Raw genomic sequence first — 15,601 nt, 5'->3', positions numbered from 1 at the left:
GACTCTCATTAAAGTTGCCTACGTTCAGTGGTGGTTACTCAGAATGGGCCGACTTTTATTCTATGTTCACAACCATCATAGAAAATCATCCGGATTTAGCAGATATCGAAAAGCTGCAGCATCTTCGATCGTGCCTGAAGGATTTAGCGCTGGACGCAATTCGATCATTGGAAATAACAAACGATAGTTATGCCAAAGCACTTAATTTATTGGAGAAAAGGTTTAATAATAGAAGTTTAGTTTTTCAGACACACATACTTGAGATATTGGTGCTCAAGAGGGTGGCAGGTGGATCGGCCGTAGCGCTAAGGGAGTTGTCCGACAAATTCAACGCACACATTCGCGCATTAAAGAGCATGGGCAACACCGAACAGATCGCTGGATGCATCATTGTGCAGATTATCCTAGAAGGGCTGGACCCAACATCACAAGCCAAGTGGGAAGAAAGGCTAGTTAATTCGACGTTCGTCAACTTAATACCATCGTGGCTACGTTTCTGGAGCAGAGATGCCGAACAATGGATACCGTAAATTTTGCTATGACAAGCTATGCCCCTAGCCATCAGGTGGGAAAAACTAGAGCAACTAACACACGTAGATCGTCATTTATCGCCATTAACCACGACGACCTTGTCTGGGTTTTTTGTGATTGCCCTGGTCATGGCATAAATAATTGTTCCCGATTTGGAACTTGTCCCCATTCTGTGTTTCCTGCTGATTCTCTTTCGCTAAGTCGTCGCCATCTACCTCCACCTCTCTTGTTGCCCAGTACTTCAATAGTGATGTTGTCCTCTTGGCTACTGCTATCTACTGCTATGGTGTTCGTTAAAAATCGCTCCGGCACTTTGATACCTTATCGTGCCCTTTTCGATTCCGGCTCTCAGCTTCACCTTATAACGTCTCGCCTTGCTCAACAGCTTTAGTTAAAGAAGCACAAGTCCACAGCCATTGTCTCTGGTCTAGGAGATTCTCGTTTTGACACAGAAGGAAATACGGTCACTAAACGATACAGTTTCGAGAATCTGAGTTTCTGGAGGCGGACCGCGTTTGGTTGGTTCTACATTGATTGCGAAGCATACTGTGGGTAAACTTGAGTCAGGTTCTGAAGAACGTGCTGATGAATTGGTGCGACGATTTTGAGAGATGCAGGCCTGCTTGGAGATTGCACCTACCACATCAATGGAAGAAACTGATTGTAAAAAGCATTTCATAAGGACTCATACCAATTTGCCTGATGGCCAATGTTCGGCGAAGTTTGAAATGTCTAGACACGTCAGACCAACAAGCCTTTCGTCGGTTCCTGACCCTGGAACGCAAACTACAAAACTGTCCAGACCTGAAGATTTAATCTTCAAATTTTCTAAAAGAATACTTGGATCTGGGTCATATGTCGCCTGTCGATCCAGAGTCCGTAGGACTTTGCCAATATTTTCTTCCTCATCACTGTGTCTATAAAAAAGACAGTTCAACGACAAAGTTGTGAGTCGTTTTCGACGGCTCCGCAGCTACCTCGTCAGGATAATCATTAAATGAACTATTGATGGCTGGTCCTGTTATTCAAAGCTCGTTATTTCACATCCTTCTTCGCTTTCGTAATTTCCCGGTCGCCATAACAGGAGATATTGGGAAGATGTATCGCTGCGTACGCGTTACAGCACCGGACGATTTCCTCCAACGCACTCTGTGGCGAGACTCACCAGAACAGGATGTAAAGATTTATAAGCTGGATACAGTTACATACGGAACAAAGCCAGCTTCATTTCTCTCTGTCCGTGTTATGCATCTGCTGTCTGTGGATGAGGAAATTAACTTCCCTATTGGATCTCGGATTCTGCGGTGTGACTTCTACGTTGACGACCTCATTTCAGGTGGTTACTCGATTCAAAAAGCAAAAGAAATTCTTAGTCAGACGGCTGGAATCTTGGCAAGTGGGGGCTTCAAGCAGCGAAAATGGTGTTCAAATAATGATGCTGCTCTAGAAGGGATACCCGAAGAGGACAGAGAATCGTCCCTAAAGTTTGATGATGGGAGCGACTCGCTTGGGACTCAGCGTCGGATCGGTTGCTGTTTTCGTTCTCGTCCATTCAGCAGAGATCGAAATCATCTAAAATATCGATTCTGTCGACAAGAGCTCGCTTATATGACCCGCTTGGACTTATAGGGCCGGTAATAGAAAAGGCTAAAATCTTTTTGCATCCGATCTGGAAGGAGAAGCTTGATTCGGACGAGAGCCTGCCTTCATCACTAGCAACAGCTTGGAATGATCTGTGCTGCAGTTTTGAGAAAGCACAATTTCTTAAATTTCCTCGTCTCGTGTAAATACCTGCAGCAGAGTTAGAAGTTCACGGTTTCTGCGATGCCAGCATCGAAGCTTATGGGGCCTGTGTCTACGTCATTTCTCGACGACCACAAGCCAGTTGTCAGCTGTTGTGTTCCAAATCGCGTGTAGCTCCTCTGAAAACAATCACAGTTCCAAAGCTAGAGCTCTGTGGCGCCGTCTTATTAGCTAATCTCATGCGTGAGATATCTAGAATGGCACTCTTTGATGGAAAATTCTACTGCTGGTCGGATTCTTCTGTTTTCCTTTTCTGGATAAAGACCAAGCCCTGCAAGCTCAATTTGTTTGTAGCCAATCGTCTTACAGCAGTTCAAGAGCTAACAAATGACATGGAATGGCGCTAAGTTCCTACTTCACTCAATCCGGCAGATATACTCTCGAGAGGATCTCCACCCAGTGAATTAAATGTGGTTCAACGGCCCAGAATTTCTATGTAGAAACAAATTGGACTGGCCTGCTTCTTGCTTTCCAGAAAGGCCAGAACTCGAGCTAAGAAAAAAGGTCCTTGTTGCGCCATCTCCCTTCGTTGATTTATCAGCCACTTGTAAATACGCTAACTCATTTGATACAATTCAGCGTATATTCGCATATAACTATAAATTCATTCACAGAAGCAGGCATCCTGGACTAACAGTGTGTGTACAATACGGGAGCACACCTGTGGGAAGAGATTAAATCACTGCGATCGAGAAGTGCTGTTAAGCCATCCAGTTGTATCGCATCACTTAACCCTTTTTTGGATGAGTTCGGCGTTCTTAGAGTTGATGGGCGCCTGAAAAACTCTTCGCTGGATTTCCGCGGCACCATCCCATCACAGATTCACTCATTACAAGGTTTCACAATCAGGTCTTACACGCTGGTCCACGGGCACTTCTGGCTCATATTCGGTTGCAGTATTGGCCGATTGGTGGAAGGAAGACCGTATCCGAGGTGGTTGGCAAATGTGTGAGATGCTTTCGTGCCAAGCCACGATTAGTAGAGCATATAATGGCTGATTATAAGAACTTTTGACTGCTTGTCGAGCCTTTGAAGTCTCTGGCGTTGACTATTGAGGACCATTTATGTATAAGTACGTACGTTATAAAGCTCCAGTCAAATGCTACATGGCTGTTTTCGTCTGCTTCGTGACTAAAGCAGTTCACCTGGAGCTGGTCAAGGATCTGTCGACGGCTTCATTCTTGAATGCGCTCAAGAGGTTTATATCGACTCGAGGCAAGCCATCTCAGATATGGTCGGATAACGCTACAAACTTTGTCGGCTCCAAGAACGAGCTTCTGGGACTCAAGCGTCTTTTCATAATCGCGATCATATTAAATCCTTTGATTGGAAGTGTATTCCCCATCGTTCTCCGCATTTTGGCGGCCTTTGAGAAGCATCAGTGAAGACAGCGAAGCATAATTTTTATCGTGCTGGCGGCTCTTGCGTTCGCACCCTAGTCTGACACATAGCATCGATAATTAACTCCAGGCCATTGTTTCCTCTTTCAGAAGATCCAGCAGACCTAGATGTGCGCATTCCAGCTCATTTCTTGATTGGTGGACCCAGCTCTCCGTTCGTTGAGCCTGATGTTACGCACCTTCAACTCAATCGTCTGAATGTTTGGCAACGAGTAACACACCTCCAACAACTGTTTTGGTCCAGCTGGCGTGAAGAATATTTAACGCTGCATCAGTAGCGCTCCAAATGGCGTACACCGAAACCAGCCCTATGTGTCAACGACCTAGTCTTCGTAAAGGATGAAAATCTGCCGCCTCTAATGTGGCCACTGGCGAGGATCACGGAGCTAATCGTGGGAAATGATGGAGTCGCTCGCGTAGCCATCTTGCGCACCGCAACAGGAGAGATAAGGAGAGCTGCAATCAAGCTGTGCCTACTGCCCATCAAGGACTCAGTTGAAAGCCCATGCTTTTCAACGGGGGGAGAATGTCTGGCTACGCAGCCAAAACAGCTGAACCGACCCCGCCACTAATAAGAGCAGCATCGTCTTCTTATCTTCTAATACTTGCTCTGCGAAGCAACTTCTTAAATTTCGCTCTTAAGATTATTTACATTAAGCTGGCGCTCTTCGCTGTAACGATCATTTACTCCCCTAACATTACCTTGTTCTTAAATAATAAGCACAGACCAATTCGGGTCTGCCTGCTTATCGCAACTTAAAATAAATATATAAATAAATTGGAACACAATAAAGAAAATAAAGTTTTTTATTTCTATTTGTGAAAGTTATTAAAAAAGCTAAATAGGGCAACAGTTATAATAAAGAAAAAATAGCATATATGTTTTGATTTATTACGCAAACGCAGCTCAGTGAAAACTTCTTAACATATAATTATTGTTTATAATTTGTTATAAGAATAAAGCGTAATGGAAAAGTGGAAATATAGAAAATAAATATAAATGTGTTTATCAGGCTCAGACTCAGTTTATCGAAAAACGATCTTAATATTTTACATTGAGCTCGTAGCCCTGGTGCTTGTTTACTTTTTGCACTTGCCAATTAAATTGTGAAAAATAATATAAATTCTTCTAAAAATGTCGTGGAAATAAATAAAAACTCCCTACACATATAATGTGATGTGTATATCTGTATATACCTGGAGGTGAATATGCAGTAATTCTGTTTTTAATTAATTGAATGCAAATCGAATCGGAATTGTGTTTATTTTTATTTATTTAGGTATGTGAATATTTTCTTAAGTATAATATGGAGAAGCACATACACTTATTATATGTTGGACGGAACGACAGCCTATGTGTGCAGGTATGTATTGATGTACTTGCATACATAAGTTGGCGATCGGTCGAACTTGGTTATGCATTTGTACACATGTTTGTACAGACACCAATATGGCGAACTTTTTGGTTTTAATTTATGTTTTAATTTATAGGCCACGGATTATATATTTGTGTTTGATTTTTATGGAGGCAAAATGTCACTCGGTTTAATCACGGAAAGTGTGAAACGGAAAAAATATGTAAAACATATGTTTGTTTGATTGCTTCTCCTGCCGGTCCACCGCTGGATACTCCGTTTAAATTATGTGTGATAATTTATAGAAGAAAGTTCTATCCGGCTCGAAGGACCAAATGTTGAAGTAGGGCGTCCGCAGCGCAGCCAGTTGATGAACGTTGGGCGAATTGCTGCTCTTATAGGGGGCTATTCCCTCGTAGAAAAAACACGTTGGGTTCACTATGAAGTTACATATCGTCTGTGTATATTTTCAGAATTATGGTTACAAATGTACTATTCTAAGTGTGTGGTAAATATGGTTTTTTGTTCTGGTAACGGAGTTAGTGCCAACTTCATTGGTGGTTAGTTAGCGACGGGTAGATACACTTCTTGTGTAAGCACAGGCTCCAGAATAAATCGATTACTGCTTCTTCTTAGTACATTTGAAGTATGTGTGTTGGAAAATACTCACTTTCCTACCACCACGTTTTGATACAAATAGAAATTCTCACGCTACTTATATTTTTTTATAATTACATATATAACAACATTAATTTAATGAATTTTTTTATAAATGCTTCAGTTACACCTTTTAGCCTATGTACTAATTTTACATAAGCAACATTGTAAAATAATATAAATTTTAAATTACTATAAATATTTATAAAATATTATTCTTAAATTACACGCGCTAATTTAAAGTTATACTCAAATCGTAAATAAATATAATTCAAATGATTTGAATCAACGAAAGATCTAGCATTCAGTGGATAAGTAGGTCGTTATCGCGCACATTACTAGAGACTTATCTAAGCCACTTAATTCAATTAAACTTGAATGTCAGAATCAATCTCAGTATTAATAAGCTGAGCAAAACAAGGCTTAGAATGCAGAGACCCCTTTACGGTTATTTTTTCACCACCACCTCAAAACGATCGATCATGTCTGTGCTTAAAAAGTTGATCGAAAAAACGTCACAATATGATATTGTTGAATTTAACCATCTTGCAGAGAATGCAATTATATCCGACTCAAAGGAAATATAAAAAGATTTTTAAGGTTATAAATAAGGTCTCTGGTATTCTGATACCGAATAGAGACTAGGTCGGAAGTCAAAATTATTTTTATGACAGGTCATTGTATCGAAAGGATCTGAAGGGTGACAGGGAAAGGGTGTAATCGCATTTTAACCATTAAACTCGTGAGTCTAAAATTTAGGATCACAAATGATTTGAAACGATTAATGGAGAACATTAATTTTAATTTATATTTTAAGAGGAACGGCGAAATTAAATGCTGATATATATTGTGTTGGATATCGGCTGATCCATGGGCAGAGCCCCAAACTGCCCGTAGATATGATGCGGCCTACGACGTGGTTACCAACCGAGTCGACTTTGAGGGATTTGCACGATTGTTGGTAATGTTGAGATTAGAAATAGTCCCAGACGGTTGGTCACATGAAAGATTTCAACTTTTATTGAACTTAGCCTAAATATTATAATTATTAATCGGAACTATACAGAGCATACGTCAGGTGACCTGGACTAACGCTCACAGACTTCAACATGTGTCGCAAAGTCCGCTGTTACTAAGCTATCAAATTCAAAAGCTCGATAGAATTACAAATACAAGAGAGTAAGATGACTATAGTAATAGCACTTAATGGTCGAGCGCATGAGAGAGCCACTATATTCAACCGTGAAAGCGGCTGATCCATTGACTGATAAGACATTACGCAATGCGGCTGATCTAAGCACTGATGCATTTTCGTCCTTCGCTCTTAGCGGCCAGCGCGATTGCTCTTAGCTGTAGTCCAAACATTCTCCCCATTTTGATGATATCAGCATTCATCATCAAATTTACGTCCACTAGCTTTCAGTCTTGGACTTGGTACAGTAACTGAAAGTATAAGAGTACAATTTAACATCTACGTAAAGTTAGGTGTCATTATCGGCGGCAGTGACTAAAATTCGAATTTGAGAATTTATAGGAAAAACAATTCGGTTATCTACATATAATAAACGAAATCCGTCATTTGCAATTTCATTTGTTGGAATTATATATGAGTCAAATTAATAAAGTCTGAATATTCATAACTTCGGTATCATTGATGACTTGTTCTTTTTAAAGTTACTGGGGGTTCATTAATTTCATCAGGTAAGTATAATAATCGTAAAGAAGGAAATGCGATAAATAATAAAATAATAGCTGGTAAAATTGTTCAAATTATTTCAATAAATTGACCATGTAATTATTAAAAAATAATATATATATAAGATATCCGACTAAAACAGTAATTATTACTAAAATCATTAAAGCGTGGTCAAAAAAAAATTAATTGTTCTATTAAAAGAGAAGCGCTATCTTGAAGGCCTAAATAAGCTCATGTTGACATTAATTTTCTGATAAAAGTAAAAATCCTTTGTTTCGAGAAGATGCTGCTTTGCATACCACCACGGCCTTATATCTATTTAACTTTTACTATTAATTATTTAAAACAGATAAGACCCGAGATTTAGTTCTGTGCGTGTAATTTAAGCTGCTGTTTTTAGAAGAATAGTGATGGTAAAGTACATTGATGATTGGTAATGTAAGTTTTAAGAATATTTACAAAGTATTCTAAAGTAACAATGTAAGTGCCGTGTAACATGATATTATTTGTTTAATACTAAATCAATTGAGGTTTTGCTGCGAACATGCTCCCCCCGTTGGAAGTCGAAGGCTGTCAACCGAAGTGGTCTCGATAGGCAGAACGGCGATCTTTGTGATATATCTCTTGACCAGTCCGCTTGCAGTTTGAATGATGGCCACTCGCACGACACCGTCATCTCCATATATTGTTCTGTCGACTCGTCCGAAAGGTCATTTCAGAGGGGGAATGTTGTTCTCCTTGAGAAGCACGATGTCGCCAGGCTGAAGGTTTCTCTTGGGAGCACGCAACTTTCCACGCTCCTGCAGAGGTGAGAGGTAAGCGATGCTCCACTTCTTCCACAAGGTCAGCTGCATGTGACAAACACGGTGCCAGCGGCTAAGACGATCGATGTTCAGATGCGTCAAGTCGCGCTCGTCAATAGATGCGTTGGAGATGCCCCAGAAAAAGTGGCCAGGCGTAAGTACCTCCTAGTTGCTTGGATTTTCCGCAATGGGACAGAGCGGTGTTGGCTGGCTTCACTGCGGCTTCCCATAGGCCTCCAAAATGTGGCGATCGTGGCGGAATAAAGTGCCAAGTGATTCACGACTCTAGAAACGACCTTAAGTCCTCAATGGGCCAGTACCGTTGTCGCAAGGTCGCAAGCAGAAACTGCGGGCCAGCATGCAGAAATGTGATAATGCGCAGGTTACTGGATGCTGTTTGGGTAAGATTATAGGGTGCTTGGCTTCGTATTCAACCACCAATGCGCATGAGTCTTTTGGGATCAAATATGGGATGCAGAGATCGGAGTTCGCTTTTAAGTGCATCGGCTTGTTGGAGCGGAGTGTCTTGTAATCCTCAATGAAATGTGTAGTCTGGATACTTTTAATGAGTAGATGTGTTCCTTGTTTAATTTCGTCCAGAGTAAAAAAATTTTGGACCGAGGTGAGTTCGTTTGAATTTTCATAATAAATCGAAAAATTTTATGCGAAAATACGCTGGAGCTTTCCAAATGAATTTTTAAATTTGCACGATGCGGTCAAATCCCTTATGAACTGATAGGACCAATATATTGTGGCGACGCTCTGGAAGCTCCAGTTGATAAGCACTGTCTTCAGGCCATTCTGAGCTGCTGGAGCGGTCCGTTGTGCCAAAGCTGCGATTCTATGAGTTCCAGCGGCGTGCATCCACGTGATAAAATGTCAGCAGGGTTCAGCTGGGACGGTACATGATGCCAGGTCATGACTTTAATGCGTTCCTGGATTTTTGATACTATGTTGGACACGAAAATATTAAAGTTAGAAGGCGTTTCTCGTATTCATAACAATGATATTTGCATTTTAACTGAATGTCCGCAGCTACGTTTTAGATTAGTTCCGAAAGTAAGAGCGCTGCCTAAAGTTCATGCTTCGTGATCGTAAGTGTTTTAATGGGTGCCACACTGCATTTGGAATACAGCAGATGCGATGCGACAACTCCTCACACCGCAGATCTTATATAGATGCAAGCGCCTTATGCAGTAATGCTTGCGTCGCAAAAGCCATGTATTTCATAATTTGCTAGAGGTGTCATAGCAAATCGTGCAAATTTCAGACTACGAACAAATGAGAGTTGCGAAGTGAGCTGAACCCAAACTGAATGCAATGACTGCAGAAGGCTTTCGACGCAGTTGACCTTCTCCTTCCAAAGTGCTTGAAGAAAAATCTTCAGTTTGGTATTGATAGGTGAGATTAATCCCAGCGGATTGTAGAGTCTGGCTATTGTTGATCAAATGATTCGTTTCGTATTTCGCCTTTGTCGCCAGTCGTGGAACTCCATCAGTTTTTCCCTATCGGACTCCGATTCACCCTCGAGAGCGGCAGGCTCATTCGAGCACCATTTCCGTATTGGAAAATGGCCTTTTGCTAACAGCTGCTTTACTTGATGTCGAATTTAACTGGCTTCCTCGATGGAATCACCTCCAGAGATCAAATTGTCGACATAGAAGTCCCGGCGGATGATCTTGGCAGCGAGTGGGAAATTGTGCTCCTCGTCGCAGGTAAGCTATTGCATCATACGGATGGCAAAAAGCGCAGTAGGCTTAGTTCCGTATGTAACCGTATCCAAAGAGTATATTTTAATCCGGTAATGTGGATTTTCGCGCCATAATATGCATTGCAGGAACTGGTCTGGAGGTGCTATGCGCACGCAACGATACATTTTGCAGATGTCACCGCAGACTGCAACCTTGAAAAGACGAAATCTAACCAGGGTGTTGAAGGTCTTCGGCTGAATGGATGGACCAGCTAGTAGCAAATCATTAAGGGATGCACCTGATGTCGACCTAGCAGATCCGTCAAATAAAACTGAGGTTTAGTTTGCTTGTTAGTGACAAGCGACATATGCCCCAGACTTATATATTCATGCCTGAACGCAGAATATTTATTCTTTAGTTGGTGATTCCTGCTAAGCTTGATAAGAATCACCCAAGGCATCGAAGTTTGTTTTTGCAGGCAGGCGCACGGAATATTGGCGCGAGATGAGGCGTGTGCAGCCTTGCACAAATAATTTCTCACAGAGAGCGTCTTCATCAGAAGGAATGGGTGTGGAGCCACAGCAATTGTCGACCTCTCAAAAGGACAGTGACAGTGCACGAGAGTGAATCCTCTGCTGGGCATGGGTTCGCCTCATTGTTAAGAACAGCTAAAGCAATTTTACGCGAAAGTCCGCCAGAGACGATCTACCCGAGTTTCGTCTTCTGTAGTCTCGGCAAGTTATTCTCAATGCGAATCTGACCAACACAAATGAGTTCGAAAAATAGGCCAGCACCAAGTAGTAGATCGATCCGCTGGCTCTTAAAGAACGATGGGTCAGCGAGTTTGATGTTTTTGGGAATTTTCCAACCGGCAACGTCGATTTCAAAATGAGGGTGATATTCTGTTATTGTACGCGTTATGACGGCGGAAAATACTGTGCTGAATTTTCTGTCATTCGACTGAGCAGGAACATCAGCAGACAAGTTAGAGGTCAAAGCTGCTTCGCCAATTCCTGAAATCGAGACGTTCGAATGTTGAGTTGTCAGCTGAAGAGTTTTGGCGAATCTGCTGGTAATAAAGTTGAGCTGAGAAGCAGAATCCAGCAATGCGCGTTATATGTATGCTCCAGAGCGGCTCTTGGCGTATACGATAGCAGAGGGGAGCAACACGTACTCTGCATGCTTGGCGTTCAGGACTTCAGGTGCGAGATCGGAGATAGTCGAAATGAGAGTTGATGAGGTTTGAGGCAGCGTAGGCGGAATATGAGAAGGCATATCTCTAGCAGCCTGCGTATTTTGGATAAGTTTTGCCTACCTGCAGGCTAGGTGTATGCTCTTCAAGTTTTTCAACATGCGACATCTCTTTTCCAGATATGCTGACATAGCCTTCCACGTAGTCAATTTATCTACTGAAAGTGCCTCTTCCCATTTCTCTTGAGTGCCCTGATCAAGGTTGCGGCCAATGATGTGGATGAGCAGTCCGTCAGCATGCTCCTGGGCTGATGCCATGGTGCTGAGTGCTCGAAGATGTGCGTTGATTTTATCACTCAGCTCGCGTAAGCTGCCTGCAGACCCCTTCTCGGCACCTGATATCCCGAATATAGTTCGTACGTAGCTCTGAAAGTACAATAATTTTTTATCAAATCGCATAAAAGCAATTCCAAGGCCTTGTCGTAATTAGCGTCGGTAGACTCCAATGACCTGATCGTGTCGACAGCAGCGCCATCTAGGCAAGCGCGTAGATGTTGCAGTTTTTCAATCTTACTCAGATCTTAAATGTTTCCGATGACTGTGTTTTACATGGCATAGAAATCAGGGCAATCCTCGTAGGTACCGCTGAACCTGGGTAGCTGCAACTCGGGTAAAAGAGACTTACGGCTATGCGATTGTGACATTGTATTTGTCTCCTCAATGTAGTCGTGGATTGTAGTAGAGCTTGGGCAGGTTATGCGTGCCTTGTTTACAGAATGCAGATGACGAGTGAAGCTTCGCTTTAACGTCCCAGTATAGCTGAGTAAATTCGGCACGGGCGTCTGATGCTAACTCTAGCAGGTCGAGATTTTCGAGCCTGGACTGGGAGTTCTCAAATGCTGACTTCATGTGGTCCACCAAATCCAGTCGAACCATTATATCGGTTTCATCGAAGCTTTCCATGTCGTCAGCGCTCAAATATGTGTTCATAGCTGCGAGCTGACGCTTAACTGATGCACACTTAGCCTTACAGAAGTCTATTTCGCTTGGTTCCATTTCACCTCTGCCCGTAGAAGGCGAACTTGTTGGTAGGTTCATTCTATCGACTGCTCACTGTGACTTAATATTGCCGCCAACATTAATAAAAAAAAAAGATTCGCGCGAAAGTGCACTGGATGCCCTTGACAAACAGCAAAACTCAAACGGCGGCAAAGCGCAGAGCCGATTATAGCTAGTTTCGAACACGTTTATGTATGTATGTATTGCTAGCTCAGAGGCATCGAACTGCAATGTGTGAGTGTGTGTGTGTGTGTACTTAGTTGAGGCCTTTTTTCGAGCGCGGGAATGGTTGTATTTGGCACTGAACTGCACTAAACAGCTTTGTTATTATTGAGCCGACTTGCTTTATAATAACGCGAAATAAAATTATTACCTCGATTTGTAATAATTTTAAGAATATTTACAAAGTATTTTAAAGTGACAATGTAAGTGCAGTGTAAGATTATATTATTTGTTTAATACCAAATCAATTGACGTTCTGCTGCGAATATCCTTTATAAATGGAGCTTAAATCCATTGCACTAATCTGACATATTAGAAATTAATTAGTTAATAAAGGTAATTCAGAATATCTATGTTCAGAAGCAGGAGTATTTTGGTATCAGTCAATTGAAAAATTGAAATTTAATTGAATTGGGTAAATAACCTGACGTTGAAAAACTAAACTTTCTCAAAAATTATAGAAAAAAAAATAAGATTCTTAATAAAAAAATAGATGAACCAATTGTTTAAATTACATTTCATGTTGTGTCAGCGTCTGGGTAATTAGAATAACGACGAGGTATCCCGGCTAATCTAAGGAAATGTTGAGGGAAAAAGGTAAGATTTACTCCAATAAATATAACATTAAATTTACTTTTTAATCATTTATTATTTATAGTTAAATCAGTAAATAAAGGGTATTAATGAACAAATCCTGCTTTAATAGCAAATACAGCTCCTATTGAAAACACATAGTGAAAGTGAGCAACAACATAATATGTGTCATGTAAAATAATATCTACTGATGAGTTTGCTATTACAACCCCAGTTTATCCTCCAACTGAGAATAAAAATACGAACCCTAAAGCTCATAAAATAGCTGGGGAGTAAGAAAGTTGTGTTCCATGTAGGGTAGCAAGTCAACTGAAAATTTTGATACCTGTTGGTACTGCAATAATTATTGTTCGCGGATATTAAATAACCTCCCAACTGTAAATATATTTGTTCTCATACAATAAATACTTATAATCCAATTGCTAACATTGCGTACATTATTCCTAAAGACCCAAAAGTTTCCTTTTTACCTGATTCTTGACTAATAATATAAGAAATTATCCCGAATCCAGGTAAAATTCAAATGTAAGCTGTGACCAAAAAATCAGAATTAATATTGGTATAAAATTGGGTCTCCTCTACCAGCTGAGTCAAAAAATGAGGTATTAAGATTTCGGTCTGTTAATAATATGGTGATAGCTCCAGCTAAAACATGTAGAGATAAAAGTAATAATAAAGCTGTAATTCCTGAAGATCGCATGTTAATTACAGTTGTAATGAAATTTACAGATCCTAAAATTGAAGAGATCCCAGCTAAATGTAAAGAAAAAATAGCTAAATCAACAGAAGCTCCTCCGTGAGCAATTCCTGCGGATAATGGAGGGTATACCGTTCATCCTGCTCCAGCTCCGTTTTCAACTATTCTACTGAGTAAAAGTAAAGATAAAGCAGGAGGCAATAGTCAAAATCCTATATTGTTTATTCGAGGGAAAGCTATATCTGGGGCTCCTAGCATTAAAGGTACAAGTCAATTACCAAATCCTCCAATTATAATTCGTATAACCATGAAAAAAATTATAATAAAAGCATGGGCAGTAACAATAACCTTATAAATTTGATCATCTCCAGTTAAAGCTCCTGGGTGGCCTAATCAAGCTCGAATTAAAATTCTTAAAGATGTTCCTACTATTTCTGCTCAAGCACCAAAAATAAAATATAATGTTCCAATATCTTTATGATTTGTTGAGAATAATCATTGTCGCAATTAAGTGGTTGAAGGTAGGCGATAGATTGTAAATCTATTTATAAGAAATTTTCTTCTTATAAATATATTTACAATCTATCGCCTAACTTCAACCACTTAATATCGCGACAATGGTTATTCTCAACAAATCATAAAGATATTGGAACATTATATTTTATCTTCGGTGCTTGAGCAGAATAGTAGGAACATCTTTAAGAATTTTAATTCGAGCTGAATTAGGTCACCCAGGAGCTTTAATTGGAGATGATCAAATTTATAATGTTATTGTTACTGCTCATGCTTTTGTTATAATTTTTTTCATAGTTATACCAATTATAATTGGAGGATTCGGTAATTGACTTGTACCTTTAATGTTAGGAGCTCCTGATATAGCTTTCCCTCGAATAAACAATATAAGATTTTGACTATTACCTCCTGCTTTATCCTTACTTTTAGTTAGAAGAATAGTTGAAAACGGAGCTGGGACAGGATGAACCGTATACCCCCCATTATCGGCAGGAATTGCTCATGGAGGAGCTTCTGTTGATCTAGCTATTTTTTCTTTACATTTAGCTGGAATCTCTTCAATTTTAGGAGCTGTAAATTTCATTACAACTGTAATTAATATACGATCTTCAGGAATTACTTTAGACCGAATACCTTTATTTGTTTGATCAGTTGTAATTACAGCTTTATTATTACTTTTATCCTTACCTGTTTTAGCCGGAGCTATCACTATATTATTAACAGACCGAAATCTTAACACCTCATTTTTTGACCCGGCTGGTGGAGGGGATCCAATTTTATATCAACACTTATTTTGATTTTTTGGTCACCCAGAAGTTTATATTTTAATTTTACCTGGATTTGGAATAATTTCTCATATTATTAGTCAAGAATCAGGTAAAAAGGAAACTTTTGGGTCTTTAGGAATAATTTATGCAATATTAGCAATTGGATTATTAGGATTTATTGTATGAGCACATCATATATTTACAGTTGGAATAGACGTAGACACTCGAGCTTACTTCACATCAGCAACAATAATTATTGCTGTACCAACAGGTATTAAAATTTTTAGTTGACTTGCTACTTTACATGGTACACAACTTTCTTACTCTCCAGCTATTTTATGAGCTTTAGGATTTGTATTTTTATTTACAGTTGGAGGATTAACTGGAGTTGTATTAGCAAACTCATCAGTAGATATTATTTTACATGACACATACTATGTTGTTGCTCACTTTCACTATGTTTTATCAATAGGAGCTGTATTTGCTATTAAAGCAGGATTTGTTCATTAATACCCTTTATTTACTGATTTAACTATAAATAATAAATGATTAAAAAGTAAATTTAATGTTATATTTATTGGAGTAAATCTTACTTTTTTCCCCCAACATTTCCTTGGACTAG

The 15,601-nt window shown here is 39.9% G+C and overlaps 2 pseudogenes; one reads left to right on the top strand and one right to left on the bottom strand.

Moving 5' to 3' along the window:
- Positions 1–13,552: 13,552 nt before the first annotated feature.
- Positions 13,553–14,197, bottom strand: LOC135430125 (cytochrome c oxidase subunit 1-like; annotated as a pseudogene).
- A 113-nt stretch (positions 14,198–14,310) lies between these two features.
- On the top strand, positions 14,311–15,597 carry LOC135430126 (cytochrome c oxidase subunit 1-like; annotated as a pseudogene).
- The last annotated feature ends 4 nt before the right edge of the window (positions 15,598–15,601 follow it).

This window comes from Drosophila montana, unplaced genomic scaffold (assembly GCF_035044405.1).
Source record: "Drosophila montana isolate Dmon_TW-CO22-7 unplaced genomic scaffold, ASM3504440v1 contig_2949_1, whole genome shotgun sequence".
In the NCBI taxonomy this organism is placed as follows: domain Eukaryota; kingdom Metazoa; phylum Arthropoda; class Insecta; order Diptera; family Drosophilidae; genus Drosophila; species Drosophila montana.
This window is presented reverse-complemented; position numbering and strand designations above follow the sequence as displayed.